This window comes from Nomascus leucogenys, chromosome 12 (genome assembly GCF_006542625.1).
Source record: "Nomascus leucogenys isolate Asia chromosome 12, Asia_NLE_v1, whole genome shotgun sequence".
NCBI classification, from domain to species: Eukaryota; Metazoa; Chordata; class Mammalia; order Primates; family Hylobatidae; genus Nomascus; species Nomascus leucogenys.
The window spans coordinates 105,684,351-105,702,945 of NC_044392.1; positions in this window are offsets into that span (position 1 = coordinate 105,684,351).

The window sequence follows — 18,595 nt, forward strand, 5'->3', positions numbered from 1 at the left end:
AATCTAAGGTCACAAACCAAACACAAACTCAGTAGAAAAGAAATAAACAAGTTCAGAACATAACTAAATGAAATTGAAACAAAAAAAAACAAAAAGATAGATGAAAGAAAAAGCTGGTTTTTTAAAAGGATAAATAAACCATTTTTGAGATTAACCAGGAAAAGAAGAGAGAAGATACAAATAAGCTCAATTAGAAATAAAACAGGAGATATTACAACCAATAACACAGAAACACAAAAGATCATTCAAGGCTGCTATGAACACCTCTACTTGAATAAACTAGAAAACCTAGAGAAGATGAATAAATTCTTGGAAATATACAACCTTTCTCGATTAAACCAGGAAGAAATAGAAACTCTGAAAAGACCAACAACAAGCAGCAAGATTGAAATGGTAATTAAAAAGTAACCAAGGAAAAATAGTCCAGGGCCAGACAGATTTACAGCTGAATTCTATCAGACGTTCAAAGAAGAATTGGTACCAATCCTGTTGACACCATTCCGAAAGATAGAGGAAGAGGGAATCCTCCATAAATCATTCTATGATGCCAGTATCACCCTAATAACAAAACCAGAAAAGGACATAATTAAAAAAAAAAACTACAGACCAACATCCCTGATGAACATAGATGCAAAAGATCATCAACAAAACACTAGCTAACCAAATACGACAGCATATAAAAAAAGATAATCCACCATGATCGAGTGGGTTTCACACCAGTGACAGTTTAACATATGCAAGTCAATAACTGTGATACACCACATAAATAGAATTAAAAACAAAAAATCACATGATTATCTTAACAGATGCAGAAAAAACATTTGACAAAATCCAGCATCCCTTTATGATTAAAACTCTCAGGAAAGTCAGCGTAGAAGGGACATACCTTAAGGTAATAAAAGCTATCTATGACAAACCCACTGCCAACATACTGAATGGGAAAAAGTTGGAAGCATTCCTTCTGAGAAACAGAACAAGACAAGGATGCCCACTCTTACCACTTCTATTCAACATAGTACTGGAAGTCCTAGCCAGAACGATCAGACAAGAGAAAGAAACGAAGGGCATCCAAATTGGTAAAGAGGAAGTCAAACTATTGCTGTTTGCTAATGACAGGAGCGTATATCTAGGAAACCCTAAAGACTCATCCAAAAAGCTCTTAGAACTGGTAAATTAATTCAGCAAAGTTTCAGTTTACAAAATTAATGTACACAAATCAGTAGCCCTGCTATGCACCAACTGTGACCAAGCTGAGAATAAAATCAAGAACTCAACCATTTTTACAATAGCTGCAAAAAATTAAAAAATTAATAAAATACTTAAGGAGTTGAAAGACCTCTACGAAGAAAACTACTAACACTGCTGAAAGAAATCACAGGCAACACAAACAACTGGAAACACATCTCATGCTCATGGGTGGGTAGAATCAATATTGTGAAAATGACCATACTGCCATTCTACAAATTCAATGCAATTCCCATCAAAATACCACCATCATTCATCACAGAACTGGAAAAAACAATCCTAAAATTCATATGAAACCAAAAAAGAGCCCACGTAGCCAAAGAAAGACTAAGCAAAAAGAACAAATCTGGAGGCATTACATTACCTGACTTCAAACTATACTATAGGGCTCCAGTAATCAAAACAGCATGGTACTGGTACAAAAACAGACACATAGACTACTAGAACAGAATAGAGAGCCCAGAAATAAAGCCAAACACCTACAACCATCTGAACTTTGACAAACCTCATAAAAACAAGCAATGGAGAAAGGACTCCCCATTGGTCCTGGGATAACTAGCTAGCTACATGCAGAAGATTGAAACTATACCCCTTCCTTATACCACATACAAAAATCAACTCAAGATGGATTAAATACTTCAATGTAAAACCTAAAACTGTAAAAAAGTAAAACCTAAAACTGTAAAAACTAATAAAATCCTTAGGAAATACCAGTTTGGACGTATGCCCTGGCAAAGATTTCATGATGAAGATGCCCAAAGCAACTGCAATGGAAAAAAAAAATTGACAAATGAGACCTAATTAGACTAAAGAACTTCTGTACAGCAAAAGAAACTGTCAACAGAGTCAACAGACAAGTTACTGAATGGGAGAAAATACTTGCAAACTACGCATTCAACAAAGGTCTAATATCCATAATGTATAAGGAACTTAAAAAAATTGACAAGCAAAAAATAACCTCATTAAAAAATGGACAAAGGGCGTGAACAGACACTTCTCAAAAGAGATGTACACATGGCCAAAAATCGTATGAAAAAGTGTTCAACATCACTAATTGTTAGAGACATGCAAATCAAAACCACAATGAGATATCATCTCATACCAGTCAGAACGGCGATTATTAAAAAGTCAAAACAACAGATGCTGGTAAGGTTGCAGGGAAAGGGAAGTGCTTACAAACTGCTAGTGAAAATGCAAATTAGTTCAGCCACTATGGAAAGCAGTTTTGCAATTTCTCAAATAATTCAAAGCAGAATTACCATTTGACCCAGCAATCCCATTATTGTGTATACACCCAAAGGAATATAAATCATTCTACCATAAAGATGCATGCATCAACCTAAATGTTCATTAACAGTAGACTGGATAAAGAACATGTGGTATGTATACACTATGGAGTACCATGCAGTCACAAAAAGAATGACATCATGTCCTTTGTGGCAACATGGATGGAGCTGGGGGTCATTATCCTAAGTGAACTAACACAGGAACAGAAAACAAAATACCACATGTTCTCCCTTATAAATGGGAGCTAAACATTTAGTACATATGGATACAAAGAAGGGAACTACAGACACTGGGGCCTACTTGAGGGTGGAGGGTGGAAGGAGGGTGAGGATTGAAAGACTATCAGGTATTATGCTTATTATCTGGGTTTAAAAACAAAACAAAACATACACCAAACTCTTCAAACATGTGATTTACTTACATAACAAACCTACACATGTACGCCTGAACAGTAATAAACTTTTAAAATATTAAAAATAAATGAAAAAAACACAAAGCTATAAAAACCCTAGAAGGCAACCTAGCACTACCATCCTGGACATAAAAAAGGGCAAATATTTTATAACAAAGATACCAAAAGCAATTGCAGCAAAAGCAAAAATTGACCAGTGGGATCTAATTAAATTTAAGAGCTCCTGCACAGCAAAAGGAACTACCAACCAGACTAGAGACAACCTACAGAATAGGAGAAAACATTTGTAAACTATGCATCTGACAAAGGTCTAACATCCAGCATCTAGAAGCAACTTAAATTTACAGGAGAAAAACCACCTCTTTAAAAAGTGGACAAAGAATATGAATAGATACTTCTCAAAAGACAACATATAGGCACCCAACAAGCACATGAAAAATAGCTCAATGTAACTGATCATTAGAAATGCAAATCAAAACCACAATGAAATACCATCTCACACCAGTCAGAATGCTATTATAAAAAAAAATTTTAAAAACTGATGCTGCTGAGGTGGCAGAGAAAAGGGAAGACTTATACACTGTTGGTGGAAATGTAAGTTAGTTCTACCATTATGAAAAGCAGTATGGCAATTCTTCAAAGAGCAAAAAGCAGAATTACCATTTAACCCAATAATCCCATTACTGGTATATACCCAGAGGAATAGAAATCATTTTACCATAAAGACCCATGCATGTGAATGTTCATTGCAGCGCTATTCACAATAACAAAGACATAGAATCAACCTAAATGCCCGTCGATGACAGGTTGGATAAAGAAAATGTGGTACCTATACGCCATTTAATACTATGCAGCCATAAAAAAGAATGAGATCATGTCTTTTGTGGGAACATGAATGGAGCTGGAGGCTATTATCCATAGCAAACTAATGCAGGAACAGAAAACCAAGTATTGTATGTTCTCAATTATAAGCGGGAGCTAAATTATAAGAACTTAGGAAGACAAAGAAGGAAACAACACACACTGGCTCTACTTGATGGTGATGGTGGGAGGAGGGAGAGGAACAGAAAAGATAACTGTTGGGTACTGGGCTTAATACCTGGGTGATGAAATAATCTGTACAACAAACCCCCATGACACAAGTTTACTTATGTAACAAACCTTCACATGTACCCCTGAATGTAAAATAAAAATTAAAAAGAAAGAAATGAAAAAAGGAAAAAGAAAGAAATGAAGAAAGGAAGAATGCTAGCGATGGAATAAATGAAAGTAAAATAAAATCTTTTATTTTCTTATTCTTCATTGATCTGATAACTGCTCAATGTAATAATATTAACAATGTATCAAGCAGTTATAGCATATGGATGAATGAAATGAATAACACCAATACTATCAAGGATGGGAGGAATGAACTGGAAATACTGTTATAAGGTACTTGAATTGAATGTAAAGTGGCATAGTCTTATTTAAAGGTGAACATAAAGTTATAAATATACATTGCAAATTCTAGAGCAACTATTAAAATTTTTTAAAATTGTAACTGTTGTACTAAGAGAGAAGAAAAATGAAATGACATAAAACGTTCTACAACTAGAGAAGGCAGAAAAAGAGGGAAAAATTAAAAATAAAGAAAAACTACAATTAATAGAAAACAGTTACAAACATGGTACTTATTAAACTATATTCATAATCATATTAAAATGTGAATGGTTTGAATATATAAATTAAAAGACAGAGACTGTCAGAGTAGATAAAGGAGACCTAAATATATGTTGTTTACAAAAAACCCATTTAAAATATAAAAGCACAAATAGGTTAAAAGTAAAGTGATAGAGAAATGTATACCATAATAATACTAAGCAAGAGAAAGTTGGAGTAGATTTGTTAATTTAAAATAAATCAGATTTCAGAACAAGGAAAATCATCAGGGATAAATTATCAGGGACATTTCATTTCATAATGATAAAAGGGCTAATTCTTCAAGATACATAATAATCATTAACGTACATGTACCTGATAGCAAAGCACCAAAAGACACGAGGCAAATACTAATAGAACCAAAATGAGAAGTAGACAAATCTATTATTATGGTTGAAGACTTCAATAAAAATAACTCTCCCAGTAACTGATGTCTGCAGGAGGTAGAAAATCAGTAAGAATACAGCTGAAGTGAACAACATCATAAACCAATTAGCAATTTAATATATAAAAAGTATCTCACCCAACAACAGCAGAATACACCTTCTTCTCAAACGGAATGTTTACCAGGATCACATTCTGGGTCACAAAACATACCTGGACAAATTTAAAAGATAAGAAATCATACAAATTATATTTTCAAACATCAATGTAATTGAGCTGGAAATCAATAACAAAATGATAGAATATTCCCAAATATTTGGAGACATAACAATGCTTTTCTAAATAACATATGGATGGAAGAATAAGTCTTCAGAAAAATTAAAAACATATAAAACAAAATAAAAATAAAAGTTATCAAAATATGTTGGGCGCAATGAAAGCAGTGATTACAGGGAAATTTATAGCATTGAATTGCCATCTTGGAAAAAAGAAAAACTCTAAAAATCAATCACCCAAAGTTCTACCTTAAGAAACTTGGGAAAAAAAAGAAAAATTTAAGCCTTAAGCAAACAGAATTAAATAATAAAAATTACAATAAAAATAAAATTTAAAAATGTAAAACAATAAAGAAAATTAACAAAACCAGGCACTTGCTTTGAAAAGATCGATATAATTGATAAGCATCTAGCCTGGCTAACCAAGAAAAAAAGAGAGGAAACACAAGTTGACAGTATCAGAAATGAAACAGGGGTTATAACTACTGCTCCAATGAACATTAAAAGGTTAACAAAGCCTTACAGTAAACAACTGCAGGCCCACAAATTTTATATTTCATAGGTAAATTCCTTGAAAGACACAGACTGCAAAAACTCATACAGGGATAAATAATATGAATGCGTCTCTATTAAAGAAATTAAATCAATAATGAACAATCTTCTATTAAGGAAACCAACTCCAGATGGTTTCATTGAATTCTACTACATACTGAAAGAATACCAATTTTCTATTATTTCTTCCAGAAAATAGAAGCACAGAGAAAACATCCTAATTCATTTTATCAGGAAAGCATTACTTTAATAACAAAACCAGATAAACACATTACAAGAAAGGAAAACTGCAGACCACTTGTGATTATAAATCTTCAACAAAATAATAGCAATTTGAATGCAACAATGTGTAAAAAGAATTACATGTCACAAGTAGCGTTTATCACAGTTATGTAAGGCTGGGTTAAATTTTTTTAAATCAATATATCACATCAACAGGTTAAAGGAGAAAAATATTCTTCTAAACACTTGTACTAGTCCATTTTCACACTGCTGTAAAGAACTGCCCAAGACTAAGTAATTTGTAAAGGAAGGAGGCTTAACTGACTAACAGTTCTGCATGGCTGGGGAGGCCTCATGAAACTTACAATCATGGTGGAAGGAAAAGGTGAAGCAAGGCACCTCCTTTAGAAGGCATCAAGAAGGAGAAGTGTTGAGAGAAGGGGGGAAGAGCCCTTTATAAAACCATCAGATCTCGTGAGAACTCACTCACTGTTACGAGAACAGGATGGGAGAAGCCACCCCCCATGATAAAATTGCCTCCACCTGGTCTCTCCCTTGACCTATGGGGATTACAGGGATTATAATTCAAGATGAGATCTAGGTGGGGACACAAAGCCTAACCGTATCACCACTGATTCAGCAAAAGCATTTGACAAAATCCATAATTGATGGTAACTAATGATAAAAACTGTCAGCAAACTAGAAAGAAAAAACAACTTCAACTTGATAAAGAACATCTACAAAAACTCACACCTGATGTACTTACGGATAAGAATCTGAATGTTGGCCAGGTGCGGTGGCTCACACCTGTAATCCCAGCACTTTATAGGAGGCCGAGGTGGGTGGATCACGAGGTCAAGAAATCAAGACCATCCTGGCCAACATAGTGAAACCGCATTTCTACTAAAAATACAAAAATTAGCCAGTCGTGGTGGTAGGTGCCTGTAGTCCCAGCTACTCAAGAGGCTGAGGGAGGAGAATCACTTGAACCTGGGAGGCAGAAGTTGCAGTGAGCCAAGATTGCACCACTACACTCCAGCCTGGTGACAGAGCGAGACTCACTCAAAAAAAAAAAAAAAAAAAATCTGAATGTTTTCCCCCTAAAATTGAGTGCAAAGCACCATGTCCCTGCTCACTGCTCCTGATTCATATTGTAGTAGAAGTCCTAGTTAGTGCAAAGAAAAAGAAACAAGGAGTGTACACACTGGGGAGGAAGAAATTAAACTGCTTTTGTTTATATGTGACATACATGATATGAATGTCTGTATAGAGAGTCCCAAAGAATCAATTTGAAAAACCCACAATAAACCTTTCTAAAACTAATAAGTGACAATAGTAAGACTGCAGAATACAAGGTTAACATGAAAAACCCTATTGCTTTTCTTTATACCAAGAATGAACCATTGGAATTTGAAATATATAACACAGTGCCATTTATATTAGTATCAAAATACTTAGATGTACTTGAAATTCTTAGGCATAAATCTAACAAAATATGTACAGGTTCTGTGTGCAGAGAACTACAAAACTCTGATGATGGAAGTCAAAGAAGATCTAAATAAGTGGAGAGATATTCCATGTTCACGGATTAGAAGACTTCTAATATTGTCGTCAATTTTTCCCAACTTGATTTACAGGTACAGCATGTTCCCTATCAAAATCTGAGTAAGCTGTTCAGTGGATAGTACCAAACCGATTTTAAAAGTCATGTGGAAGGGCAAAGAAACCAGAATAACTTACCGTACTGAAGAAGAACAATGTTGGAGGACTCACTAGATTTCAAGAGTCACTGTACTCTGAAGATCTAATGTACATCATGGGTGGCAATGGACGTGTTACTTAAGATTGTGACAATCACTACATTCTTCTAGGAAAGAATGCAGACTGCAACCAGAGACTCTGTTATAACTCCACCGAAGGGGTTGGAAAACACCAACCTAAGTCATTCTGGAAATAAATGGAGTATGCAAGACAACAGTCAAGGAACTATACATAAACATCCTACTTGTTGATAAAGATGTTTCCCAGGGAAATGAAGTTAACAATTCTGAACCTGCTATACATATATACTGGGATTGGATGACTAAGTAAACATGGCAGAAGGTGGGAGCCAGATGTCTCACTGTGGGAATGGAAATTTTTAGATCTGCAAGAGGATGGCTAGAATGATGCATATAGTAATGGGTATAGTCAGAGACATCAGTAAAAACTCATATTTAACTTAATATAGATGCAAATAGATATAGATAGAAATATTTATATTATATTTGTATAGACAAGGACAAGTGTACATGCATATATTTCTTTGCCCTCTCAGTTGAGGGAGTCTGAGAACAATGACTTCCCAGTACAAACCAGCATAATAGATTTTTTTTTTTTTTAAATACCATTCCACTTGAGAAATGGTTAACTTTAGCACTGGGGTAGAAAATATACAAGATGAGTCTGGAGCATCTTATAATGCCAAGAATTGCTGAAACACACAAAAAAACCGCAGTCCATTAATGAGAATGTCAAAGGAGCATAAGAACCAGCTGAAAGAACTCCCAATGGCCAAAGCTGGAACAATTTGAACAAATTATTACAATCTAATAAAGCAGCATTGGGTTATAACCCAAAGTACAAAATCAGTATCCTTAAATCTATACTGATATAAATAAATGATTAATCAATGGGTTAAAGAGAGAAATCTTCCACACAGAAGAATTCCAAATAATTTTTAAAAATTATGTAGCTACTTCGCCCTCAAAGAGGTAAGCATAAATCTCCCCTCCTTAAGTGGCGTTCACGTACTGACTTCCTTCTAAAGAGTATGCAAAGCAGGAAAAGCATAACTTTACAGTGGAGAAACGTGGCAAACACGTCAGCCAGGTGATCAAGATCAACATCAACAGTTATAAATCATGTCACTAGTATGAACATGTACCCTGGATGTGATGTAATGAAAACCGTACTTTACCTCTGAGATATTCCTCCCAAAGACCCATAATCCTGGTCTAATGATGATTTTTTAAATAATCAGAAAAAGTTCAATAGACAGATATCTTAGAAAGTACCTAACTACAACTCCTCAAAACTGTCAAGATAAACAAAAACAAGGAAAGTCTGAGAAACTGTCATGGCCAAGAGGAGCCTAAGGAGACATGACAATTACATGTCACAGGATGAGATTGCAAAACAGAAAAAACATTAGGTAAAAACGGAGGAAATCCGAATAAACTAGGGGCTTTAGTTAACTAAAAAAAAATTTAAGAAAAAAAGATAGCCAACATATGTATTGTATGCACTAGGTGCTGTTGGCTTTATGTATATTAACACTGTTCATCACCACAACCCCATGATGTAACATTTTTCCTTATTAGAATAGTCGAGACCTGAGTATATTTACAGGCCAGGAGAAAGAATCTGACAGTGAGAGAGAGTGGTAGGTTAGAAAAGAGATGATTGATTAAGCAAGGTTCTAAAGAGAGCTGCCTCACACTTGCCTCTGTATCAGAGTCACCTGAGGGGGTTTATTAAAATCCAGACACCCCTCCCACCCAGCTTCAGGCCCCACCTCCAGATTCGGAATCTGTAGACTGGAGCTGGGTGTTTAGCAAGCATCCCCGGTGATTCCAATACAGGTGATACTGGGACTACAGATTGAAAAACAATCCATGGCTCAGATGAAGCTATTAGCCATGGACTAAGGAAAGAGAAAATGCCCAAGAATGTGCACGGCCCAGGAGCTGGTGAGTTTTGTCTGGTGGCTTCCTTTCTCTAAGAAGTAGGAGATAATAGCTCTACCAGTGAGGAGCTATTTGGAGCAGCTGGGTGCTAGGCGAAAGCAGACAGGTTGGGAACAGACTTGGAGGGAGTAGAAGACACTTGAATGGGATTAGGGAAGGGATTCTTAAGTAACCCTGATCCAGGAAGTCAAAAATTGTAAAGAAGATACTTAACTCGTTGTGAAGGGTGTGAAATACAACTGCCATTAGTTTTCTATAGAGCCTAAGCACAGGTGTTTGTAGGGAGAACCTTGTAGGACATGAAAAGAAACAGATTTCCAAAATTATAATTATGAAGGTCCAACAACGTCCTTTCAACAACACCTAATAGAAAGGCAGCGTGGTGTAAAATGCTCTACACCTGCAGCTAGCTAGACCTCCTGGCCTCTGCCACTTAGTTAACCTTCCTACGCCGTCTCATCATTTATAAAACAGGGATAGCAGGGTCTCCTCCTCACACAATCATAGTAAGATCTAAATAGTTAACACATGTAAAATTGTTAGAGCAGTGCCTGGCTTGTGGTCAACACTCACGTGACTGTTAGCTCATTCATACTCCACAGTCAGTACTCTCCTTGAATATTGTGCTCTAACATTTCTAAAGTACTTTCACACAAATAACTCAATCTTACTTCAGACATAAATATTTTGTGCCCATTCTACAGGCAGAGAAAGTGAATGTAAAAGGAAAACAAGTTGTTTGCTTAAGCGTATAGAATTAGTATGTGACCAAACAGGAACTGGAAACCAGGTCCCCAAACTCCAGCTGCACTTTCTGAGTGTCTGCTATGCGCTAGGTATTGAGGAAGGTGCTTTTTTCACACACTGCCATTATCAATTGCAGAAACTTAGGATAGAGTGAAAGGGCAGACTAAAGAAGTGGTGGAACCAGGCCTGGAGAGGAAGTCAGGCTAGATCCAAAGCTGGCTTTCCTTCAGAGATCTCCACCCCTCTGGGTGGAATGTATGTTCCCCACTATCTTGGCTGCCTCTGAGTGACACATGCTGGCACTTACTAGCATGAGGGGATCAGAGATACATGAATTTCAGTCTTGTCCAAGAAAAGCTCATAGCTTTGTAGAGAACATGAAACAATACTCACATAACTGCAATACGAGGTGGAATAGTGCTGTGGGAGAGGGAGAAATTCCTTCCAGCTGGAGGTGCCATTTAGAGGCGAGCCTTGAAGGAGAGTAGGATTGGGGTAAGTGGATGAGGAGATGAAGATGGGGGTGAGGAAGGGAGCAGGGCAGCAGGAATGCATAAGCTGAGTGGTCAAGCTGCCACAAGGACCTCCCAGGAATAGCCAGTTTGTGCACAAGGCTTTTGGAAGGTAAGATTCGAAAGGGAATTTAAAGTCGGTTTGCAGGGAACAGGAAGTATGAAGCTAAAGAGTTTGAACTTTAATTCTGTAGGCAATGGACAGCCATCAGAGTTGGGCTGTTTTCATTTTTTTTGCAAGTGCTTTCTAAAATTTACCTTTTTAAAAAAATTTTAGGTAATTGAAGATTCACATGCAGTTGTAGGAAATAATACAGAGCACCCAGGTAACTTTTCCTCAGGTTCCGTGATGGTAATAACTTGCAAAATTACAGTCAATGTTACAACCAGAATATTCACATCGATACAGCCCACTGATCTTTTTCAGATAGTTTTACTTGTTTTCATTTGTGTATGTCCTTAATTCTATGGAAGTTTACCATGCGTGTAGGTTTGTATCTCTACAACAACACAATAATTTCTCATATTGCTGTTTTACAAACATATCCACCTTCATCCCATGCCTCCTCCCTCATCCTCAACCCTTGGCAACTACTAATACACCATTTCTATAATTTTGTCATTTCAAGATTGCTACAAAGATAGAATCATACAGTATATTTCATGATTGGCTTTTTTCACTCAGCATAATTCTTTGCGATTCATCTAAGTTTTTTCATATATCACTAATTCTTTTTTATTCCTGAGTAGTATCCCATAATATGAATATGTTGAAGTCAAATAAAATATAGAGACAAATTTCTAAATTCAAAATGCTTTATTAGGGAAGTAAGAATTACAATTTGGGGCATGCATACAGACTGGTTGATCTTCAGTCTTTTTGTGTGAAGGCAAAAGAAGGTTGGAGGTTTCACAAGAAGGAGAAATGTTTTATATTGTTTTGAAAGAAAGATATTGGCACTAGTAACATTTTTTAGGGAGCTGGCAGGTACTGATTGGTGAGTGATGGTGGTGGATAAACCTAGTCTAGCATCTCAGTAAGTTGTTTCAGTAGCTATTAGATAAAACTGGTTTCAGGCTACAACTGGCAGTTTCATAAGCCAAGATTTCAGAAAATTACATTCTTGGAGCAATGTTATATGTTCTGAGTGATTTTCCCCCTCGATCCCTTGAATATAATTTAGTTGGGTATGACAAAATTGACCCAATTGGTATGATCAACTTCACATTTTCTTCTTTTGATCAAGATCTTTCTCTGAAAGCATCACTGATCGGTTATCTTGAATTTGGCTTAATTGTTCCACAGTGCTGGGATAAACCTGTCCTGGTTGTCTCTGTCCCATGTTGGAGAGAAGGCATGAGGGTCTATGTCAGGGACTTGGGCCACATTTGAATAACAAAGAGTCCAGAAGGAAAAATTTTCTCAGGGTAGGTTTCTCTGGAGAGTATCCAGTTTCCTCTTATCAATACCATGGACAACAGCAATCACCTTGAAGTGTTGGGCTAACATTATCTTCTAAAAATGTTTTTAAATTTAACTTTTATTTTAAGTTCAGGGGTACATGTGCAGGTTTGTATATAGGTAAACTTGTGTCATGGGAATTTGTTGTACAGATTATTTCATCACTGATATATTAAGCCTAACATCCATTAGTTACTTTTCCTGATCCTCTCCCTCCTCCACCCTCTACCCTCCAATAGGCCCGGGTGTGTGTGGTTCTCCTCTAAATGTCCAAGTGTTCTCATCATTTAGCTTCTACTTATAAGTGAGATCATGTTGTATTTGGTTTTCTGTTCCTGCATTAGTCTGTGAAGGATAATGGCCTCCATCTCCATCCATGTTCCTGCAAAGGACATAATCTCATTCTGTTTTATGGCTGCATAGTATTCTGTGGTATATGTGTGCTACATTTTATCCAGTATACCATTGATTGGCATTTAGGTAGATTCCATGTCTGTGCTATTGTGAATAGTGCTGCAGTGAACATACATGTACATATATGTCTTTATGAGAGAACAATTATATTCCTTTGGGCATATACCCAGTAATGAGATTGTTGAGCCGAATGGTAGTTCTGCCTTTAGGTCTTTGAGGAATCACCATACTGTCTTGTTTTCCACAATGGTTGAACCAATTTACACTCCCACCAACAGTGTATAAATGTTCCTTTTTCTCCACAACCTTGCCAGCATGTGTTATGTTTTGACTTTTTAGTAATAGCCATTCTAACTGGTGTAAGATGGTATCTCATTGTGGTTTTGATTTGCATTTCTCTAATGATCAGTGATGAGCATTTTTTCATATGCTTATTGGCCACATGTATGTCTTCTTTGAAAAGTGTCTATTCATGTCCTTTGCCCACTTTTTAATGGGGTTGTTTTTCTCTTATATATTTAAGTTCTTTCTAGAAGCTGGATATTAGACCTTTGTCAGATGCATAGTTTGCAAAAAATGTTTTCCCATTTTGTAGGTTGTCTGTTCACTCTGTTGATAGTTTCTTTTGCTGTGCAGAAGCTCTTTAGTTTAATTTGGTCCCATTGGTCAATTTTGGTTTTGTTGGAGTTGCTTTTGGCATCTTCATCATGAAATCTTTGCCCATCCCTATGTCCAGAATGGTATTGCCTATGTTGTCTTCCAGGATTTTTATAGTTTTAGATTTTAAAATTAAGTCCTTAATCCATCTTGAGTTGATTTTTGCATATGGTATAAGGAAAGATTCTAGTTTCAATCTTCTGCATATGGCTAGCCAGTGATCCAAGCATTATTTATTAAATAGGGAGTTCTTTCCCCATTGCTTGTTTTTGTCAGCTTGTTGAACATCAGATAGTTGTAGATATGCAGCCTTATTTCTGTGCTCTCTATTCTGTTTCACTGTTCTATGCATATGTGTTTGTACCAGTTTTGTTTTGTTTACTGTAGCCCTATAGTATATTTTTGCCCAACTATAGTATAGTTTGAAGTTGGGTAGTGTAATGCGTCCAGCTTTGTTCTTTTTCTTAGGATTGTGTTGGCTATTTGAGATCTTTTTGGGTTCTATATGAATTTTAAAATAGTTTTTTTCTAGTTCTGTGAAAAATGTCATTGGTAGTTTCATAGAAGTAGCATTGAATCTATAAATTGCTTTGGGCAGTATGACCATTTTAACAACATTGAGTCTATCCATGAGTATGGAATGTTTTTCCATTTGTTTGTGTTATTTCTGATTTCTTTCAGCAGTGTTTTGTAGTTTTCATTGTAGAGATCTTTCACGTATCTAGTTAGTTGCATCTCTAGGTTATTTTATTTTATTTTATTTATTATTTTATTTTATTTATTTTATTCTATTTTATTATTTTATTTTATTTTATTTATTTTATTTTATATTTTATTTTATTTATTTTATATTTTATTTTATTTATTTTATTTTATTATTTTATTTTATTTTATTTATTTTATTTATTTTATATTTTATTTTATTTATTTTATTTTATTATTTATTTTATTTTATTTTATTTATTTTATGGCAGTTGTGAATGGGATCACATTCCTGATTTGGCTCTCAGCTTGACTGCTGTTGCTGCATAGGAATGCTAGTAATTTTTGCAATTGATTTTTGTATCCTGAGACTTTGCTGAGTTGTTTATCAGATTAAGAAGCTTTTGGGCCAACACTATAAGATTGTCTAGATCTAGGATTACATTGTCTACAAACAGGGATAGTTTGACTTCCTCTCTTCCTATTTGGATGCCTTTTATTTCTTTCTCTTGCGTGATTGTTCCCACTGGTATTTCCAGTACTGTGTTGAATAAGAATGGTAAGAGAGGGCATCCTTGTCTTGTTCCGCATTTCAAGGGGAATGCTTACAGCTTTTGCCCCTTCAGTAAGATGTTGGCTGTGGGTTTTTTGTAGATGGTCCTTATTATTTTGAGGTATGTTCCTTCAATGCCTAGTTTGTTGAGGGTTTTAACATGAAAGGGAGTTGAATCTTACTGAAAGTCTTTTCTGAATGTAGTTTTTGGTTTGGGTTCTGTTTATGTGGTGAATCATATTTATTGATTTTCCAGGGACAAAGCCTACTTGATCGTGGTGGATAAGCTTTTTGATGTGCTACTGTATTCTGTTTGCCATTACTTAGCAGAAGATTTTTTCATCTATATTCCTCAAGGATAAAGGCATGAAGGGTTTTTTAAATTTATTTTTGTTTTTATTTTTTTTGGTTATGTCTCTGCCAGGTTTTGGTATCAGGATAATGCTGGCCTCATATAATGAGTTAGAGAGGAGTTCCTCTTCCTCAATGTTTTGAAATAGTTCCAGCAGGAATGATACCAGCTCTTCCTCGTGCATCTGGCAGAATTTAGCTGTGATTCCATCTGGTCCTGGGCTTTTTCTTGGTTGGTGGGCTATTTATTACTGACTCAATTTCAGAGCTTATTATTGGTCTGTTCAGGGATTCAATTTCTTACTGGTTCAGTCTTGGGAGGGTGTGTGCATCCAGGAATTCATCCATTTCTTCTAGATTTTCTGGTTTATTTGCATAAGGTTGTTCATAATATTCTCTGATGGTTATTTGTATTTCTGTACAGTTAGTGGTAATATCCCCCTTCTCACTTCTGATTGTGTTTATCTGGATCTTCTCTCTTTTCTTATTTATTATTCTAGCTAGTGGTCTATTTTAGTATTTTTTTCAAAAGAAAAATCAGCTCCTGAATTTGGTGATCTTTTGAATGGTTTTTTGTGTCTCAATCTCCTTCAGTTTGGCTCTAATTTTTGGTTATTCCTTGTATTCTGCTAGCTTTGAGGTTAGTTTTCACTTGACTCTCAAGTTCTTTAATTGTGATGTTAGGTTGTTAACTTGAGAGCTTTCTAACTTTTCGATGTGGGCATTTACTGCTATACATTTCCCTCTCAAAGCTGCCTTAGCTGCGTTCCAGAGATTATGGTATGTTATGTCTTTGTTCTCATTAGTTTCAAATAATTTATTGGTTTCTGCCTCAATTACATTATTTACCCAAAAGTCATTCAGGAGCAGGTTATTAAATTTCCATGATTCTATGGTTTTGAGTGAATTTCTTAGTCTTAATTTCTAATATGATCGCACTGTGGTCCAAGAGATTGTTTGTTATGATTTCAGTTATTTTGCGTTTGCTGAGGAGTGTTTTACTTCCGATTATGTGATTGATTTTGGAGTATTTGCCATGTGGCAATGAGAAAAATGTATATTCTATTGTTGTTGTGTGGAGAGTTCTGTCGATGTCAGCAGGTTCATTTGATCCAGTGCTGAGTTCAGGTCCTGAATATCTTAGTTAATTTTCTGTCTTGATGATCTAATATTGTCAATGAGGTGTTAAATTCTCCAAAACTATTATTGTATGGGAGTGTAAGTATCTTCAAAGGTCTTTAAGAACTTGTTTTATGAATCTGGGTCCTCCTCTTATATTTAGGATAGTCAGGTCTTCTTGTTGAATTGAACCCTTTACCATTAATGCCCTTCTTTGTCTTTTTAAAATTTTTGTTGGTTTAAAGTCTGTTTGTCTGAAAATATAATTGTAATCCCTGCTTTTTTTCTGTTTTCCATTTGCTTGGTAGATTTTTCTTCATCTCTCTATTTTGAGCCTATGTGTGTAATTGCATGTGAGATGGGTCTCTTGAAGACAGCATACAAATAAGTCTTGGTTCTTTATCTAACTTGCCACACTGTGCCTTTTAATTGGGGCATCTAACACATTTACATTCAAGGTTACAATTGATACATGTGGATTTGCTCCTGTCATCATGACGTTAGCTGGTTATTTTGCAGATTTGTTTGTGGTTCCTTTACAGTGTCACTGGTCTGTGTACTTCAGTGTGTTTCGTTGTGGCTGGTAACAGCCTTTCCTTTCCATATTTAGTACTTCCTTTAGGAGTTCTTGTAAGGCAGGTCTGGTGGTAACAAATTCCCTCCGCATTTGCTTGTCTGAAAGGATCTTATTTTTCCTTCACTTATGAAGCTTAGTTTCTGGATATGAAATTCTGGGTTGGAATTTCTTTTCTTCAAGAATGTTTAATACTGGCCCCAAATCTCTTCTGGCTTATAGGGTTTCTGCTGAGAGGTCCACTGTTAATCTGGTAGGCTTCCCTTTGTAGTTGACCTGACCTTTCTGTCTAACTGCCTTTAACATTTTCTTTTATTTTGACCTTGGAGAATCTGATGAATATTTGTCTTGGGGATGATCATTTTGTGAAGTATCTTACTGGGAGTTCTCTGAATTTGAATGTTGGCCTCTCTAGCTAGGTTGGGGAAGCTCTCTGGATGATACCCTGATATATGTTTTCCAAGTTGGTTTCATTCTCCCCCTCTCTTTCAGGGACACCAATGTGTTGTAGATTTGATCTCTACATAATCCCATATTTCTTGGAGGTTTTGTTCCTTCCTCATTATTCTTTTTTTCTGCTCATGTCTGACTCTCTTGTTTCAGAAAACCAGTCATTTGAGTGTTGAAATTTTTTTCTGTTTGGTCTGTTTTGCTATTAATACTTGTCATTGCATTATGAAATTCTTGTGGTCTGTTTTTCAGCACTATCAGGTTGGTTACATTCTTTTTTATACTGGCTATTTTGTCTGTCAGCTTCTGCATTGTTTTATCATCATTTCTAGCTTCCTTGGATTGAGTTTCAACATTCTCCTATAGCTCAGTGATCTTCATTCCTATCCATATTCTGAATTCTATTTGTGTCATATCAACCATCTCATCTGGTTCTGAACCCTTGCTTGAGAGGTGATGAGTTAATTTGGAAGAAAGAAAGCACTCTGGCTTTTTGAATTGTCAGGGTTCTTATGCTGGTTCTTTCTCATCCTTGTGGGCTTATGTTCTTTCAGTCCTTGAGGTTGCTGACCTTTGAATGTTTTTTTTTCTTTTATTCTATTTGATGTCCTTGAGGGTTTGCTCATAGTATAATGTAGATTCAGCTGACTGGCTTCATTTCTGGAAGATTTTACAGAGCCGAGGCTCAGCTCCCAATTCCTGTACTATGTGTTCTAACTCTGGGGGACTTGTGTTGTGCCCTGACTTCGTTTTCTGGCTCCTCAAAGTTAGAAACCCACTGCAGTGGGATTGGGGGGGTGGTGGTTGTCAAGGTGCTCCCAGACTCCCAGACCACTGGTCACTACACTCCGGTGCGTGGTGTCTGTAGGGTCCAGCCCCACAGAGTCGGTGGGTTTCTCCCCATCGACAAGAGGGCGTAGAAATAAAGACAAAAGACAAAGAGATAAAAGAAAAGACAGCTGGGCCCATGGGACCACTACCACCAAGATGTGGAGACCAGTAGTGGCCCCTAATGCCAGGCTGTGCTGATAATTATTGGATACAAGACAAAGGGGCAGAATAAGGAGTGTGAACCATCTCCAGTGATAGGTAAGGCCACATGAGTCACGTGTCCACTGGACAGGGGGCCCTTCCCTGCCTGGCAGCTGAGGCAGAGAGAGAGAGGAGAAAGAGAGAGACAGCTTACACCATTATTTCTGCTTATCAGAGACTTTTAGTACTTTCACTAATTTGCTACTGCTATCTAAAAGG